At 41.2% G+C, this 19,311-nt stretch overlaps 1 protein-coding gene across 5 annotated transcripts in view; it reads left to right on the forward strand.

Annotated features, from left to right (window-relative positions):
• The first annotated feature begins 1,645 nt into the window (after positions 1 to 1,645).
• EXD3 (exonuclease 3'-5' domain containing 3) overlaps positions 1,646 to 19,311 on the forward strand; it is a 611,569-nt gene continuing 593,903 nt past the window's right edge. For 2 of the 5 annotated variants that reach the window (XM_030535478.1, XM_030535484.1), the window contains exons 1-3: positions 1,646 to 1,675; positions 5,835 to 5,901; positions 8,859 to 9,208. The gene's annotated coding sequence lies outside the window, so the exon portion shown is untranslated. Of the gene's footprint in view, positions 1,676 to 4,275; positions 4,324 to 5,834; positions 5,902 to 8,858; positions 9,209 to 19,311 lie in introns of all 5 variants that reach the window. The other 3 variants (XM_030535479.1, XM_030535481.1, XM_030535480.1) reach the window with 2 other exon arrangements.

The raw sequence follows: 19,311 nt of genomic DNA on the forward strand, positions 1-19,311 counted from the left end.
TAGTCATTTTGTGGGGTATTTTATAAGATAAGAGACAGATCTTTCTATGGGGCCATATCCTGTCAAATACACCCCAATCACTTATTGCTCATTTTACAAAAATTCTGCAGACTAGGAATTCCATAAATCATTGGTGTGCCAGAGCATCACCTCAGAACTGCTGCTGCTCTCCTTTCTTTCTGGCAAGAAAACAGTTCTGTTGATTAGCGGCTTTTGAAAGCCATACTTCTGTATTTACATCTCACATCAGAATTTTATATTTTTCCTGTGCTAATTATGCAAAGTCTCTTACAAGAGGCTCTTAAGAAAACGAAGTAATCATGGGATGAGAGGTGAAGTTTTGTCTCATTAGATATTGACAGCTAGGAGAAAACAAGAAGTTTGAACTAATGATTGATCTTCAAAATGGCAAAAGATTAACAGTGAGTTACCCTAAGGTCTGTATTAGAACTGGAGTGGTTTAATATGTAAACGATCTGGAATGAGGGGTGACAGGGAGCTGGCAATATTGGTCAATGACACAAGATTATTTCATTTTAGTCAAGACTAGGTAAGACTGTGAGGAACTGCATAGGGATATAACAAAACTAGCTGACCAGGCAGTATGATGGCAGACAAGATACACTGGCAAATGAAAGGTTGTGCCCAATAAGAAATAATTTAACCTATTCATACACCTTGATGGGATCTAAATGAAATGTAAGCACTCAGGGGAAAGACCTGGATATCACTGTGGATAGTTCAATGAAAACTTCTGTTCAATACATAGCAGAAGTAAAAAAGCAAATAAAATGTTAGGTAATCAAAATAACGGGAGAGAAAACAATACTAAAACCATTATATAAATTGATGTTATATTTTTATTTACAATGCCGAGTAGTTACCCAAACTGAAAAAAGACAGAGCAGAAACAAAGGGAACTGAGAAGCCTGCAGAAAACAAAACAAAACCCCATTACAGTGGGGCTGGAAGTCTGGTGTCAACTGAGATTTAGTCTAAAAAGAGCAATATGGATGCTCCTGATGGGCTGGAATCTGGGCTCTGAGACCCTCCATCCTCCCCAGGTTTTGGAGCCTGGATTTCTAGCCCGATCCAAATATCTACACTGCCATTTTTAGTCCAGTAGCAGGAATCCTGCTGCTGCAAACCCAAGTCAGTTGCCCCAGGCTCTGCAACTCACTGCTGTGGGGTTCTCCTATTGACTGAGATAGGCAACAAAGGGCGGGGACTGGAAGGGCTCCATAGGAGGTCGGACTCAGGAGATCCGGCCTGCACAGGGGCGATGAGAAGAGGGGACATGAGAGGGGCCCCCGAAGCAAAGACTGGCAGGACGCTGGGAGCCTCATTTGCTATTTGCATAACGTGGGGCCGTTCCACAGGCGCTGCACAACGCGGGGCCTGAGGCGAAAGAGCAGGTCCCTGAGAACGCCCCACCCCCGGACAACCCGCCGGGACGCGGGCACGAGGGAGGGGCCGGGCAGGGCCCGGCTGGGGGCGCTATTCAGCCCGGCACGTTTCTGCACCGTTGTGGGGGGCCCCCAAGCGGAGGCCGGCAGGGGGCGCTGCGGCGAGCGGCGTGTGTCACGGGGAACCCGCGCCGCCGGGCTGCGGGGAAGGATTTGGGCGCCGCACCACAGAGCCCGCTCGCTGGTACCGGCTTCCGGCGTGGCGTCAGGTGAGTGGCCGGAGCAGCTCGGCAGATCCCCGCGCCGCGCCATGGGCCGGGCCGGGGAGGCGGAGCCCAGACCCTGCCTGGCTGGGGGCAGAGCAGCGAGCGGCTCGTCTCTGTGCGGTGCCGAGCCCCGGGGCGGGAGCAGCCCCAGGCACGGCAGGTCCCAGCGGCCCCCCGAGGCCGGGCAGCGCTGGGTCCGCCCCCCCCCCCCCCCCCCGCACCTGGCGGCGCGCTGCTGGCTGCACGGAGCCCTCAGCGGGGTGCCGCCCCCCTGGGCCGCGCCGCTCCGTGCTGAAGAGGCGGGTGGCCCGTGACTGGGCTCTGGGGCTCCGGCCAGCCCCTCCCGCTCTCCCCCCAGCGCGAAGCGGGCACTTGGGCGGGTTGCAGTCGGCGCAACATTAAGCACCTCACAAACTTTTCATTGGGGCTTCGCTTGGTGAATACAAACTTGAGACTTCAAAAGGGGAGGCTGAACATACAGTGTTGATTGAACATACGAGGGTGGCCAAAGGACTTAGCTGTTTTTGGAGACAAAAAACCAGCTTCGGGAGACAATAGGAACCGACCTGTTCTTTTTGAGGGGTTGTGGGGATAGTTTGGTTTTGTAAAACAGAACTGAAACTTATTAGTTGGCAGCTGATGCCTTAATGAAACTTGCCATGCAGCGCTTTTTGCTAACACACTACTAGCTAAATTCATGAAGTTTCCCATTCTTACCACAGAAAGCCACTAATGGTCAATATTTTTATGTTGTAATCTCTGGTGGGGTTTATTATGACCCTTCATCTGTAAGCAGTTGTTGAAATAAAATGATGAAAATATATCACTACCATCAATCCCTCGTTTCCTGGCACAGTGATATACCTATCTTGCTTTAAGCAGTGATGTGAATTTGCAATTTTCAGCGCTGCCATTAGATGTCAGCATGGCACTAAGGAGTTAGGAGAGTTGCCCAATGTAAGACCATATACAGTTCAATATGTAGCATTCTTCTTACACAGCATCACAGAATGCTTTAAGGAAAAGAGAAAAGAAAGATTTACAGTTGGGGGTTTAAAAAAGAAATTGTCTCAGATGACAGTATTCCAGTTAGTTGAGGCAGAACAAGGAGTGCAAACAGGTGATGTTATTGGGAATATTGTGCTAATCACAAGATGCAGGGGTTTAAATAGGAAGAAATAGGCTTTGTCTGCATTAGCACTTTTGTTGGCAAACCAGTCAAGATTGTGAAAAAACACACCTTTGACCAACATAAGTTTCACCGGCAAAAGTGCTAGTGTGGACAGTGCAATGTTGGCAGGAGATACTCTCCTGCCAGCATAGCTAACACTGCTCATTGGGGTGGTTTAATTATGCCGGCAGAAAAGCACAGAATTAATGACACATTGCAAGATTGAAAGTAGTGTCCAAATGCTGAAACTAAGCAGTAGATGCAAAGAAGCTGTCCCATTATAGAACTTTTTCTGAACTATGTTGAAATTCCTCAAAAACAAACACATCTGCCCCATCTGATCAATATATAAACCATGGGCATGACAGAATCTTGTCATTGCTGAACAGTATATGCAAGTGATCAATGCAGTGTTTCACACTATCTTTTCTGTGCTGTCATCTCCAAGACAGAATAACCATTGTCTCAGAAACAGAGAAATCTTTGACGCATATGGAAGTCTCTAAAAATTAAAATGTTGATTTTTTTTTAATGCCATTGGGCCAGAGCTATGGTTTTTATTTAAAAAACAGATAAGGTTCAGTGACTTTATTAGTAATAATACTTTGTCCTTTTATATAATACTTCACATCTCAAAACGCTTCACAGTTCTCCTGCCAGGTACTCTAGACAGCTTGTTATCCACTTTTTTACTCTGAGGGAAGTGACTTGCTTATGGTCAGACAACAGGTAACATGGGTAATTTCCAGTGCTCTTTGTAACACTTGCACACAGGGAACAAGAAGATACTCCAATATATAGTGAAATGCTTCCCAAAAATCCAATGTATGCCTGGATATGAGTTCCTCAGACAGTCTTTTGTAGATGGGGAGATAGAATCTGCAGTAATTATGTGCAGAAGAAGGAGCCATATTTGGCTCACCTGATGCACAGATAGTTTTATAATCACTTTTTGTTGTAGTTTTGCACTTGCAGTAATTTAACAGAAGGTTTTTGTTGAAAAAAAACAAACCTGTTTTTATTCTAACATAGTCAGGGGAAGGGTTTGAACAGCTCATCTGAAACTGCGTCAGATTAACATTATGCACAGGACTCATTTGTGAGTTCAGAGAAGGAAACCTAAACCCCACAAAGTTTTGCTTTGAAGGTTTTGTGTTCGTCCATGCCACAAAAAGTTTCTTTTCTAAAGACACTTAACAGTTTTTGTTAGTCCTTAAAATGAACTGTGTTAAAGGTGAAATGCAAAGATGAAATGAGCGTAGCCCTTGGAAAAAAGCAGCCCTATGTGAGAATAGAAACATGATCACTGTATTCGGTATATATCACATTAGAATTCTAATGATCAAGGTGCTTGTTAAATATTTCATATAATAGAAAAGGGATAAACTGGTATTTCACATATGTATACATGTGCTCTTTGTCTTTTAATCAGCTCCTGCTCTTCATTATGCAGCTGTGACCAAATAATGTAAATATGAAGGTACTGACGTTGTAGAGCAGTTCCTTTCTTGTTAACATACTCTGTGCTCTCATTGACGTTCTTTACTACAGTCTTACAGTGCAATTTATTTGTGGACATTGTTGACATTTGGGTGAACATATCACAGTGCACTTAATGGCACATTAACCTAGCTGTGCAGATATGTTTTATAGATGGGATGTATAGTAACTAGACTATAGGCATACTTTATTGAACCTTGCTACCATGAATTTCTGACGCGCATGTCTTGCTCTTTCATCAGCTTATCAGATGAGAGGAGTAGCTGGTAAATAACTGTCTCCAGAAACTCACCAGGATATAGTGTAAGGCTGTGGTTTCTCTGGTAGCAACAGTTAAGGTTGCAAAAGGTTTTCATTATCATCTTGTATTTTCTTTTACTCATGTCTTTCCCCAGAATTCTCATTCTGGACTGAAAGTTTCCATGCTTGGTATATGTTCTAAGATGGTTACTTAAAATAAGTTTCAAGTGAATTCTTTTAGTCATGTTTTGGTTATGTGTCTCTGAAATAAATATTCCCACTTTAAGAACATGCAGGAGACTGTCTTTCCACTGCTGATCTTTTAAAAGTACTCTTCCTCAAGGAAGGAGTTGTTAAGTCGGAAAAAGAATTGAGTGGAAAATAACAAAATCAATGCACATGGGATTGAGCACAGTAGGAATTTTCCAAAATGCACATTTAAATGTTTGCTGGATACAACTGACTCACTTTGTTTTTTGTCAGATATAAAATGGCTTATAACTTTTGGGAAACTATTATTAATAATCATATTGATTATGGTAGTGCCTGAGGGCCAAACAGTAGTACTGTACAAACAAAAGTAGGATTGTATCCATTTGGGATTGAAACTTCACATTTTTGGAAATAAAGGGGAATTTTCTTGGAAATGGATTGATTTTGTCTTTTTGAATTACGGGACAGAATTGTAGCTTTTTTACTTTCAACTCAGAAATGATCAGTGTTACAAACTCGAAGCAAGGCATGTTATAGCTAGCCCTCAGAGGGAAAGAGACCCGTGAGAAGTTTGATAAAAATTCGCCACATATTGAAAAATATTTTTTCCTATAAGCAATTGCTGCAGTTGCCAGAGGGATATTACATGAGTGTGAACGGGAGGGAAATGGTCTCTCTGCTAAGCTGTGGTCCATGTGGGATGTGGAAATGTGGCACAGTTAACATTGCTTTTAAAATGCTTAACTTTTGCATTTTTCACTCTTTAGTGAATTTAACTGTGCAACCCTAATATTACATTAGTGGAGATTTTGCATTTAGTAAGTTGTAGAGATGTTAGCAAGTGTTTATGGCCCCATTTCAGGAAAGCAATTAACCCTCTTCAGGTTAGCACTTAAGTACTTGCTTAACATTAAGCATGTGCTTAAATTCCATTGACCTCAGTGGGACTTGTACATGTGTGTAAGGGCTGTCCTGAATTAGGGACTAAGTATGTAGAGAAATGAGTAAACGCTAACAGGTTTGCTTAATTCCTTTTAGTGGTATACAGAGGTGGAATTATTCTGTCATCACTGAACAGGCAACACATGCCCTGTCCTCCTTCTGGGTAAGTTTGCTGGTCCACTAGACCTAAATTTATTTAAGCTAATATTGATGGGTAGTTTTGCAAGCTGGGTGACTCTGTTTTCATAGTTTGACAGTGAAATTTAAAAAATAAACTCTGCTCTGAAGATCAATTTTATCATGGCTTGTCCAGTGTAGAGTTTGTTCATGATGTGACTGCATCAGATCAAAAAGCACATGTAGCATGTTTGCAAGGTGTTTTGCTAGCATATTTTGTTCATGTAGATGCATTAAAGTAAACCTGAACATCGGCAAAGTCACAGCTGTGAAAGCTTGTAGCAAGAACTTGCTCACCACCATTATTGTTTATATGGCCATTCTTACTGGTGATATCCTTTCGAATGAGCTGTGTTTTATGATATAGCAGTCATAACTGGGAACAGATTTGGGAGGTTCCTATACCTTTTGATCTGTGGACTTCATTTGCGATTCCCATTGGTATTGCAAAGGTTGAATTTATCTGTGTCTGAAGCATGCCATTTCATTTCATGATCCAGAATGTTAGAATGAATTTCCATATTTAGTACATTCAGACTCCTTTGAACAGAGTAGAAGCCCAGCTAGAGAAGCCTAGAGGATCTCACATGTCCATGCTAAGCAAATAGGATATCAGTTTATAAGGTGTCTTCAAAATGACCACCTCACTCCAGTTCCTCATAGACATAGTAAATTGCAGGGATTTGGAGCAATCAAATTTTTGTTTTGCTCCAGCTCCAGGCATAAAATCTACTGGTCCGCGCTCCAGCTCCAGGCTCCGCTCCAAAGCCCTGGTAAATTGTGAAGAACTCAGTTTATCTGCCTTGGAAGGGCGACACTGAGCTATTGGAGCTTTGGTTTCAAGTGTTTATGTGTGTGGTTCTAGGTATTTTTAATCTGAAGTTTAGACTACCAAGCCATCCCCCCAGCAGGGCCTGTGGATTAAAAAGTAACCAAAGACATTTGCAAAGGAGTAATTCACAAATTAGCTCTATTTGATTTATTTTTCCCTGTTGTTCAAGTGGGAATGAAGTGTGGCATAGTTATTAGAAATGCCATAAAATCTGATTCCATTCTGAGCAGTCACCGCCGTACATATTCTAAAACTTCATCTTTAATTTCACTAGGGGGCGGACTTGCATATTAAAAATATTTGGACTGCCACCCAGATCAGCATTAGCAAGATTACATTTCTGTTAGAGAGACAGATACCGATGTAAACATAATTCTTAATTTGATGTTCTGCAGAGTACGAAGTTTAGGCTCTGGGATATCACTCGTACTGTGTGTGGGAGATACTAGCAGTCTATCAGCAAACTATCACACTTTCTTAACTATGGGTTTAATTATCTAAATAAGTCAGTGTCGTTACACTATGGATTGGCATGACCTCATGCATGTGTTCACTTGAGAGCTGTTACAGTTCCTTTTGTATTTTTTAATGCTCTCATCATCATTTCTTAAAATAATAATAATAATAAAAAAAAATCCTCTTTAAGTATAGAGCACCAAAAACCACCCCCATTAACTCTTGGGTTCTAATCCCAGCCCTGACTCCCTCTATGACTTTGGGCAATTCATTTAATGTCTCTTCTTCAGATTCCCATTTATAATATGCAGGATAATAATTCCTACCTTACAAGGAGATTGTGAGAATGAATTAATTAATGTGCATAAAGTGCTTTGAAATTGAAAAGTGTTTATAGTGTTAAGTATTATTGAAGTGTTGAGAAAAGTGGCAAAAGCTAGGAAAATCAAAATTAAAACAAGTGCTCCCTCCTTAACTCTTACCAGTGAGGGGTGGGATTTTGTGTTTTGTTCTTTTAATACTTTAAAGCAGGGGTAGGCAACCGATGGCCTGGGTGCCGAAGGCAGCACGTGAGCTGATTTTCAGTGGCACTCACACTGCCTGGGTCCTGGCCACCGGTCCGGGGGTCTCTGCATTTTAATTTAATTTTAAGTGAATCTTCTTAAACATTTTAAAAACCTTATTTACCTTACATACAACAATAGTTTAATGATATATTATAGACTTATAGAAACAGACCTTCTAAGAACGTTAGAATGTATTACTGGCACGCAAAGCCTTAAATTATAGTGAATGAATGAAGACTCGGCACAGCACTTCTGACAGGTTGCCGATCCCTGCTTTAAAGTAAAGGGAAGTAATTTGCTTTAGCTTTGGCCAGGTCCACACTACAGCGTTAAATCGATTTAAACAGTGTTAAATCGATTTAACGCTGTAACCGTCCACACTACAAGGCACTTAAAATCGATTTTAAGGGGTCTTAAAATCGATTTCTGTACTCCAGCTAAACGAAAGGAGTAACCCTAATATCGATATTACTAAATCGATTTAGGGTTAGTGTGGACGGATATCGAAGTTATTGGTCCTATTCTTTTATTGAGCTACCCAGAGTGCACCGCTCCGGAAATCGATGGTTCCCTGGGACCATGGACGCACACCACCGAAGTAATGTGCCCTAGTGTGGACGCGTAAAATTGATTTTATAAAACCTGTTTTATAAAATCGATTTTACTAATATCGATTTAAAGCTGTAGTGTGGACGTAGGCTTTGAATTTCCTAGCTATTGTCTCATGAGACCAGCTGTATTCGCATTTAGGAGTCATGGCTTTTCTGTGACTATACTCTATGACTTACTGACATAGATTTTTTTTTTTTTAAATTCATACCCACTCAGTTTAATTTGATATAGTTTCTGAATAATTCACATTGGATCATACCCAGATTGAGTAGTCTTACTTAAGTAAATGGCACTTACGTCATATACCAGACCCATGGCTGTATACCATAAATCTCAATTCCAGTGCATTGCTTTATTGTAACTGTAAATTCCCTCTCCAATGTCAGTAATATTCATTAGTTGCTGTATAGCCATTTTCATCTACAGACCTCAAAGCACTTCACGAAGATGGGCCAATATTTTTATTTCCTTTTACAGATGGGGAAACTGAAGTACAGAAAGAGATAGTGAATTGGCCTAAATCAGTGACAAAGCTGGGAACAGAACCCCATTCTTCCCTGTCTGCTGGACCACACTGCTTCATAGTGTCTTTCAGCAGAGCCTCTCAGAAATGCTTCAGAGCCTCTTAAGAAGTAGGCGTTATCTGTATTACACAGATGGTGAGAGGTTATGTGATTTGCCTGAGGTCACTGAGGACATGTGTCTCTGAACCTTCCATGGAATTCATATCTCCTGACTCCAGATCCTGTGCTTTAGCCACCAGATCATTCTTTGCTTTATGCCTTAAAGAGTTCTGTCATTTGCTGTGAACGCCTAAAATGCTACAGGTCTGTAATTTTATTTTTGAGATGCGAACTAATTTTTAAAGATGAAGTACTGCCCACCCTATCCCCTCCCCTCTCCTGCTTTCCCCAGGTTTTCTCTGTAAGAATGGGAGGCCTCCAGCAGATGCCTTCTCTCTCTCTAGTACTGCTCCATAATCATTGTAGGCAGGAAGTGCAGCAATTTGGAGGGGAGGGGAGACAGAGAACTTACTGCCTACAAGTCCTCCCCTACTTCCACTGATCAGATGATGGAAATGGGAGGAAAGCAGGAGCTGACCCCTGATGTGACTGACTACTGAACTGTGGGAAGGATGGGGTCTTGAGCCCCTCACACAGACCTCCGTGCAGTTGATGAGTCAAGAACTGATGGAACTGAATCCCTGCTCAGCAGGGACTCAACTGGCCAGCCTTGCAAAGTGGAATTCTCCTGCTCAGGGCAGTCGAAGACCATGGCCAGAGCTTTAAAAGCATTTAATTCCTGCAATTGTATTAAAAGCTTGGGGTTCTGAACTCATAAACAACTTCTTAGCTTTGTTCCAGAGGTGGCTGCTTTTCAGTGAGAGGCAAAATGAATAATGTAGATATTGTTCTGAAATGCTTTGGGATATTCCAGAATGAAAGGTAGTGTCAGCATGTAAATGTTAGATGGTGGTATCACAATCATCGTTGTATCTTCATCTAAGAAAAAAATCTTTTGTGCCAGAATGGCAAACGTGAAATGGCATAAGCGCAGATTTTCCAGATAGGATTCTGAGGTGACATTTTTTATATCATATTCCCACTTAGGGGTAGGAAGGGGGTGGTTTTAACTCTTCCTGAAGGGCTTTACCCTCATGATTCCCATCAGTGATTACAGAATTTGAATGACAAAAACTTGTATCTCAAAAATTCCCACCTTACTTACATACTATGCCATGTCACACTTACTCATCTTCTCCCTACTTTACCACACACACAAGGTGGGCATTGTGGAACAAAATCATGGAATATGATTCTCCATACAAGATGGTCAAAGGAATCCCCAGATGCTTGTATGAAATACTTTTCTGTGGCATACTGTCTCCTACGATATTTTTTCTCACAGTTCAGTTCCACAAACTAACTGGAAAGGCTAATTTAGTTTTGTGGCACAATTTATATTTTGGTTTGCATCTTTGAAGACTCATCTGAGTTGTATAATGACATGTTTGCATGTGTTAGCCAATAACTTAACAATGACATATGAGTGTTAAATGTCATTAATATGCTCCAGCATCCTCCTTCCTTGAGGGCTGTAATCAGTTCCAGGTACCATCTGATTTTTATTTAAATAGACTACTACAGTCCTTAGTCCCATCTCCAATTACATTTCAGTATTGTGCTTAGAATGTTCTGCCAAGTTCTTCTCCTCATTTTTTAGTATACATCAGCAATGGTGCAACTGTTTAGGATCTAGAGACCAATGGGGGTGTTTCTGGTGGAGTTCCAAGGATGGAGTAATGATGGGTAACTTCTTGAGCACCTCTTTAAAGTAACTGGGAGAACCAGTGCCTAAGGATTTTGAGTCTCATGTGTTTTTGTTGGTTTCAGTACACCCTGCGTATTAAGATGCTGTGCTGATGTGGACAGGCAGCAGCAGCCACTGCACAAAGGTTTATACATAAACAAGAATGTATGTCTGAAAAGAAAACGTGCCAAAAGCTATTTGGAAGAAAATAGGGCACGTGCTAGTAAAAAGGGGGGAAAACAGGAGAGGAAGAGAAGGATTGGCTGTTGGTTAGAGGAAAACATGGACTCTATGTTGGTCCTTCATCTGGATTAATGCAGGAAAATGGCAGGGTCTAATGTGATAATGCAAATTGAGTGAGCTGCTTTCTTGTCACCCGCAATGCTCCTTTGAGTAAGATCTAACCCCCACAATGAGTAGAGAGGAGCTGTTTAGATAAGAGCTCAATGGTTTTGGCAGCCTGACATGGAATAGATTAAATACCAAAGATTAAATAGCTCTAAGCAGAACAAATGCAAAACTTTTGGGAAATATTTAAAGAAAGTAAAATGAATAAATAATTTTGTGTACAGTGTCCAGAGTGATTTTAAAACACTCTTGTTCCCTGTCCGAATAAATGCTTCTTTTGGCCAAACAGAACTCTTTTTCCATGATTTATTACACCAGTTAAAATATAAGCCCTGTGTGTAGAGCTGTCAGTTTAACAGAACAGCTTTCTTTCTCCTTTCAGATTTAAGCCACATGTTGTTGTATCAACAGAGTCTTTGTCTCTGCTCAGTTATGAGTTACCACTATTTTTTAAAAGCAAAAATATGTGCTTTTTAATAGTCCCATTTAGGGATGTAAAAGGTTAACCCATAAGCATTAGGCTTACCAATTAACCGACCTCAACTATTAACCCCAGCAGCAGATACCCTGTCCTTTCCGTGCTGGGCCAGCAGGAGGGACCCTGGCCACATTGGGCTGGCAGAAGCCTGGCTGACCAGAGGTGCCCCAGCCCCAGCCGTGCTAGTGGAACCCCAGCTACCTCAGTTAATGGTTAACCAGCTAGACAATATAATTTTAATTGTTTAACTGGTTAACTTTTTAAACTGATATTTGCATCCCTTGTCCCATTACAGAAAAGCCAAGGGTAAGCTATATGGAGGTGAATTCCAAATTGTGATTCTTTAAATAATGTGAAGGTTGTGATGCAAACTTATCGGTCGAAGATGGGCTTTTCAGCCTCTTCTTCCTTCACCATTGTGGTGGAAGACCCAGCAATATGACATGAGGATACTCTGTTATCCTTAGCATAGAATTTGCTAGCTTTTCCCAGCTTATGCAGTGATATTAAGCATAGCCTTTTCTACTTAAATCTAATTCCCTTTCTTTTAAAAAATGGATCTTTTGTAGAAGCTTATAATTCACATTTCCTTCCTTCCTACTCCCCCGCAGAGAGTGGAACAGTCCTTTTTGCAGACCTCCTGCTTTCCCAGAATTTACAATTGGATATTACTGATGTTCTTTTTTCTTAAATAAATATATATTTAGTTAGCAAAGTTGCAGCTTCTTAAGACATCTGCATATAGGTGCAAAACTGAGAATTAGCGCTGGTCCAATAGAGTAAAACAGTACTCTAAATTAGCTGTGCCTGACAATTTGAAACCTAGAGTTGGCCTTTCTCTACAGCAGTGCAGGAGGTCACCTGACCATTCCCATATATTGGAGTAGCATGGAGAAGGAGTTCAGAAGCTCTGCTTCTCCCATTTCCTCCCTCCCTCCTCCCCAAGCTGTCAGCTTGATGGGATGAATACAGCCAAAGAAGGAACAGATGCAGTTTCTGTCTCAGAGGTTCCAGTTTGTGCTGTGCTGTTGTCAGCCCCCAGCACCTCCTTTGTTCTTCCTCTGACGTCAGTGCAGTGGATCCTGCCTAAAGTGTTGAGATAGTTGTGTGTGGTGATGGGTAGAGAGGCCAGAATGAATATGGGTCCCAACCCACAAGGAGTCCCTTTGGTGTTTAAAGAGTCTGCACTACGGTCCAGTTCCATATGGAAGGGTTATCCTAAACACTCCAAGAAAATGGTCTCCTTAGAGATTAGATAATCCATGGCAGGAAAAGAAAGAAGCTGTTAGAATCATAGAATATCAGAGTTGGAAGGGACCTCAGGAGGTCATCTAGTCCAACCCCCTGCTCAAAGCAGGACCAATCCCCACCTAAATCATCCCAGCCAGGGCTTTGTCAAGCCTGACCTTAAAAACCTCTAAGAAAGGAGATTCCACCACCTCCCTAGGTAACCCATTCCAGTGCTTCACCAGCCTCCTAGTGAAAAAGTTTTTCCCAATATCCAACCTAAACCTCCCCCACTGCAACTTGAGACCATTACTCCTTGTTCTGTCATCGGGTACCACTGAGAACAGTCTAGATCCATCCTCTTTGAAACCCCCTTTTAGGTAGTTGAAAAGAGCTATCAAATCCCCCCTCATTCTTCTTTTCTGCAGACTAAATAATCCCAGATCCCTCAGCCTCTCCTCATAAGTCATGTGCTCCATCCCCCTAATAATTTTTGTTGACCTCCACTGGACTCTTTCCAATTTTTCCACATCCTTGTTGTAGTGTGGGGCCCAAAACTAGACACACTACTCCAGGTGAGGCCTCACCAATGTCGAATAGAGGGGAATAATCACGTCCCTCAGTCTGCTGGCAGTGCTCCTACTTATACAGTCCAAAATGCAGTTAGCCTTCTTGGCAACTAGGGGTTGACTCATATCCAGCTTCTAGTCTACTGTTACCCCTAGGTCCTTTTCTGCAGAACTGCTGCCTAGACATTCAGTCCCTAGTCTGTAGCAGTGAATGGGATTCTTTCATCCTAAGTGCAGGACTCTGCACTTGTCCTTGTTGAACCTCATCAGATTTCTTTTGGCCCAGTCCTCTAATTTGTCTAGGTCCCTCTATATGCTATCCCTACCCTCCAGCGTATCTACCTCCCAGTTTTGCATCATCTGAGAACTTGCTGAGAGTGCAGTCCACACCATCCTCCAGATCATTAATGAAGATATTGAACAAAACTGGCCCTAGAACCAACTCTTGGGCACTCCGCTTGATACCGGCTGCCAACTAGACATGGAGCCATTGATCACTACCTGTTGAGCCCGATGATCTAGCCAGCTTTCTATCCCTCTTATAGTCCATTCATCCAGCCCATACTTCTTTAACTTGCTGGCAAGAATACTGTGGGAGACCGCATCAAAAGCTTTTCTAAAGTCAAGGAATAACATGTCCACTGCTTTTTTCCTCCTCCACAGAGCCAGTGGATCTGTTGTCCCTCTACCTAAAAGTAAATACATGCATTGCAGGCTTGGCAAAATGCACTGTTTACTGGAAGGGGACATCTCCCCAAAGATCAGACAACCCGTGGGGTGGAAGGCGCTTGAGGAAGAATACTGAGTCCTTGGTGGTAAGCATGCAAACATTAGTCACAGAACTTAAATGGTCCAGTTATCTTCAGAGGACTGTTAAAAATACACAAACAAGTGAAGTCTGTGGAAAAGGAAGCTGGTCCCTTCATTTCCAAGACATCGTGAACATTGTCAAGTTCTCTGCATGAGCCAGTGCTGCAAATGCTTCTTGCACAGACCAACTGTAGTTGAAGATTGAAAGGCAGAAAGCCAGGCTTGTGTGCTTTGTTTCTTTCCTTTATTTTTTTGCAGGTTGGCCTCCAATCTCTGCCCAGACCCTTTCCCATTAGTGAAGTATGCCTCTCAAAAAAGTAATAAAACATTTTGGAAAACTACTCTCTTCAAGCTCACTAGACTTTTCATCAAGTCTTCTTTCTTTATATCCCTTCTTAACTAAACTACCCCCTCCAAACATTGTGTGAATGCTGGATATTAAGATTAAATTCATCCACTTACCAGCTGTTCACTATTGTTATATGGGTACACAGATGTCTTCCAAGGGGTACGTCAACTCATCTAGATATTTGCCTAGTTTTACAACAGGCTATGTAAATAGCACTAGCAAAGTTAGCGTAAAATTTCATACAGGCAATGACTTGCTCTGTATGTTATTGGGTAATGTAAAGTGGGTATACACATGGTATTAGATGCGTTTTATGCCCTTTACTGATGAGTGCAAGCATGTTAATGAGGTTGAAGTTGTCATGATGTGTAGGTGCTTGTGATATAAAAATTGATAGATTTTTAAAACGAGGAGCTGGAAGCAGCGGTAGTGATGACAGTGAAAGAAATTGAAGATGACTGGAAAAAAAGCCATCATCAGTTCTGCGGGGAATCTGTTGCATTTGGATTCACATCGGCAAGTGACAATCCACCTAAAGCTTTGTTTTTCCGTTACGGAGAAACTCTATCAAATAACTGTTTGAAGCCAGCACATTTGCTGTGACATTTGAAGACAGAACACCTTGTGCATGCAAGTAAGCCATAGATTTTTTTTAGATTAAAATGAAAAAAAAAAAGTTTCAGCTATTTCTACAAAAGCACTCATATGTACATCATTTGGCCCACTTGACATGTGAGTTGAAGTTATATTTCCACAACATTCAACACAACTCAGCTCAACTTGACGAAGTGAGAAACCCATTCATTTTGTCAGATGTTAGCAACAGCAACCTCTCTGCCAGTCAGCAAGATAATCTTCTTTTGCTGTTCTCAGACCATGGTCTGCAAATTAAGATAAATGACTCCACACTACTCTTGTTCTGGTGGTTAGAACAGAAAGAGTACAGTGACCTTGGGAGCCATGCTTTGGATGTTCTGTTACCTTTTGGGTCAACATATCTTTGTGAAGTCTCATTTTCTGCTATGGCTGCCTCAAGACAAAGAATAGAAATAGACTCAATGTGGAGAAAAACTTTATTGCTTCACTATCTCCCAGAATGACACAGCTCACAAGTGAAAAACAGGCTCAAGTATCACGCTGAAATGTAAGTACAATATTTATATTCCAGTTGGTTTATTTTACAATTATATGGTAAAAATGAGAAAGTAAACAATGTTTCAGTAATACTATGCTGTGACGCTTTTGTATTTTTGTCTAATTTTGTGAGCAAGTAGTTTTTAAGTGAGGTGAAACTTGGGGTACATAAGACAAATCAAACTGCTGAAAGTGGGACAGTAGTCTGGAAAGATCGAGAACCACAGGTTTAGACTGTCAGCATGCTGCCGATTAGTATGACTGTGATGTGGACACTAAGAAATCTAACTCATTTCACACAGGTTATCAAACAGCTTGCAGATGTTAAGATAGTGGTTTGGGGCCACTATTGACATGGTTTGGATTTCAATTTAGAGGTTTCAATTTTCTCTCTGATTACCAATCCCTCTGGGCCATATAGTTCCCAGCATCAAAAATTCTTTAAACTTACCCAAGAAGATGATGTAAAAATATTCTTTTTCTTTAAACCTGTTCTTATGCTGTCTTGTATACTTTATTTATTTATTTTTGTTAACTTGTCTTCTGTATTCACTATTTTATATTGATGGAATTTCTAATCTTAATTAAAATTTAAGGCTTTAAACATTAAATATAAAGCACATATTCTGAGCAAGAGAGGACTCCATGCTTAATCCATAGGCAGGCGTTTAGTGTCATTCATGTTCTATACAGGCAGTTTGACGTCCACAGAGCGCCTTGACAGAATCACTGCCTGGTATATATCCCAGGACAGATTTTTACCTTCTCTATTTTGGTGCCTTATGATAGAGGACATAAAATGTGATAATCTTTGGCTTGCTTAGGTTTTTTGTTTTCCTTTGTTCTCATAATAATACAGTTCTCGTTCGTACTCAACAAACATATAAAATAAGGTGCGGCTAACAATATTGATAGAACTGGCAAAATGAAATACAGTCACCCTGCAGCTTGCTGTAAAGTATTAATCACTTTACCTGTGCACTTTGAAAGAGCAAATGGAAAATTACAGCTCAGCAATAAACTCTGTACCAGAACAGAATTTAGCTCAGAATGGGCATCAGTTTTCCTCCATGCCAAAATATATAAAGGTCAATCCAAAACTCTTGGAGCCAAACTTATTAATATTTGGATGTGTTATTTCAAGGCCATTGTTCCCCTACTGGTTTAGCCAGAACCATTCTGAATGTTCTTTGTATGTGCTCAGTCAATGCTGAGCTGGCTGAACAGAAGCACAGGTCTTTTAAAAACTGACAAAATTTAAATTTTATTCTTCCACAATTTTCCTTCATTACTTTTCCACCATTTTAATGCAACAAATTGTGATCCAACTTCCTTTAAAATATATAAATCTGGATCTTTCAATTCTGAATGCCGGAAGAGAAGAAAGGAACTCAGGGCTACATTCCATAAGCCATTTTTTAGCCACCTCCACCTATTTGGGGCTCAGCCTATGGCCTTAGTATTTGAGATGAGACACATTGACTAAGCAACTGAATGTTTTCATAGCTTCTTTGATTCATATTTTGATATTATCCTTGTATGGGTCTAGTTCTGGTGTTAACAGACCAAGCCAGATTTCCACTGGTACCTTGACAGTAGTCAGTTGGTAATTTCAAGCCCCTTCAGAGCTTCTTTCAATTGTTTTGTAGTTTAGTAGTGGTTGCAAACAGCACTTCAGAGCCTGGCGGCGCTGCCACAACACCGTCCAGGCTGGTGAAAGCCATCCCGTCGTCCCTGGGGGAAGATCACCCTCGACTCGGCCATCCCCAGGACAGACAGCAGACTGCGACCCGACATCGTCGTGACAGATGCAGAAAAGAAGAAGGTCCTCATGGTAGACGTCATGGTGCCATTTGAAAACAGATCACTGGCCTTCTACGAGGCCCGAGCATGGAAGGCTTTGAAGTACACCCTGCTGGCCGAGACCCTGAGAGCCTAGGGCTACGAGGTCGAGATACACACCCTGATCATTGGAGCCCTTGTGCTCATGGGACCCCCACAACGAGCTGGTTCTGAGAGCATGCGGAGTTGGTTGATGCCACGCCCGGCTCATGAGACAGCTTATGGTATTTGGCACCATCAGGTGGTCCAGAGACGTTTATACGGAACATGTCACAGGATATCGTCAATACCACGTTGAGTAATTGATACTGCCAACCAGAGAAATAACCCACTTCCTTCCCTGACGAACCAGGGGACGCACCCTACCCATGTACTTATTCGCTACACTGATACTCCTTATACAGTCCATGGGTGGCGTCCCCGAGCCCACTTATCTACTGACACTTTAAAAACTCTTGCACCCCAATCTGGGTCTGTGCTGGTTATGTGATATGTATGTATCTCTTCATCCTTGCAACTGATACCTGTAATCCTTCATAACTCAAGCCTGATCCCAGATGTACAGTACCTTCTCTCTTAACTTGTGTATATTTAATTTTAAACTTTAACTTTAATAATTTTTTTAAATCTGTTCTCTGAAGAGTTCATCCATGTTGAATTCTGTGTTTTAACAAATTCATTATTATTCTCAGTGCAAATATCAACAGACCTTTATGGTAGTTAGCTACAAATGTAGAGACCTCATCTTTCTGAGAATTCCAACAAGTGTTACTGAGAAGCTGGGAGCATTCATTCTGTGTTTTTATATCGTCCAGCCATTAGTCTTACGGTAGTTGTGGAAGTAGTTTTGAACTTGGCCAGTGCACTTTGTGACTATATGTGGTACTTCTTTCTCAGGAAGGTTTAAAGTTTAGGTTGATGGTACCTGAAAAGTTCTTTCATCTTTTTCATTTTATTTCCAATGACCTAGCAAATAGCAAAGGTCTCCTTTACTCTGTATTGTTAGATAGCATCTTCAGAAACTGGAGCAGAATATTCTGTGCTTTTCTTTTCAGATGGAGAAACAATAACATTAAACTGATAGGTTTTATTGATGCTTGTATCCATTACGGGATCATTTGTCATGTTCTGCCGAAACTCCTGTTTTAATGTTGATTCTTTTAATCCTTGATTTACATTTCCTCTTTTCTTTCTTTGTAGGATCTCTTAGTTGACCTGTAAATTTGTCCTGTCTGGAAGAGTATATCCAGGATCTACTGCTTCAGTCATTTCTTTACATTCCTAATTTTGTGCTACATTCAAGGCAATGTTGGCATAAAACAAGGTTGCAGATTTCTTCTTAATTTCATCCTTGCCTTGCAATGATTGTCATGGCATGTTTGCTAACAGATCTTTGCTATTTTTGGATGTGAGAGATGATCAGAGACATGTTGAAGAGCTTCTGGAAGGCTTGGGAAAGATTTAAATTGTCATCACAGCTGTGTTTGAATGACAACAGTGACATCAGAAAGGTCATCATGCTCATAAGTGTTCTGCTCTTCAAATCCTAAAGACAAAGTTTCGTTCACTTGCACATTTGTTCTTGAAAGATCCAAAGAAACCAATTTCTTGAGTTAAGCACACATTGCTTCTGTCTTACTGCTCAATCATTCTTGACAACGTTTCCATTTTACTGTGGAGGTTTTATCTGTTTTCATACTTCTGTCTATTTAATCTTTTGTTCTCTTCTACTTCCTTCAATTTGAAGCATGTTGAATCAGATAAATCCATACATTGACGGTTGGTACTAACTAAAGACTAATCACCTATTTGTAATAGTGATCAATAACTTTCAGGTTTTCTACAGAATGAGTAACAATTACT

The sequence above is a fragment of the Gopherus evgoodei genome, chromosome 16 (genome assembly GCF_007399415.2).
Source record: "Gopherus evgoodei ecotype Sinaloan lineage chromosome 16, rGopEvg1_v1.p, whole genome shotgun sequence".
In the NCBI taxonomy this organism is placed as follows: Eukaryota; Metazoa; Chordata; order Testudines; family Testudinidae; genus Gopherus; species Gopherus evgoodei.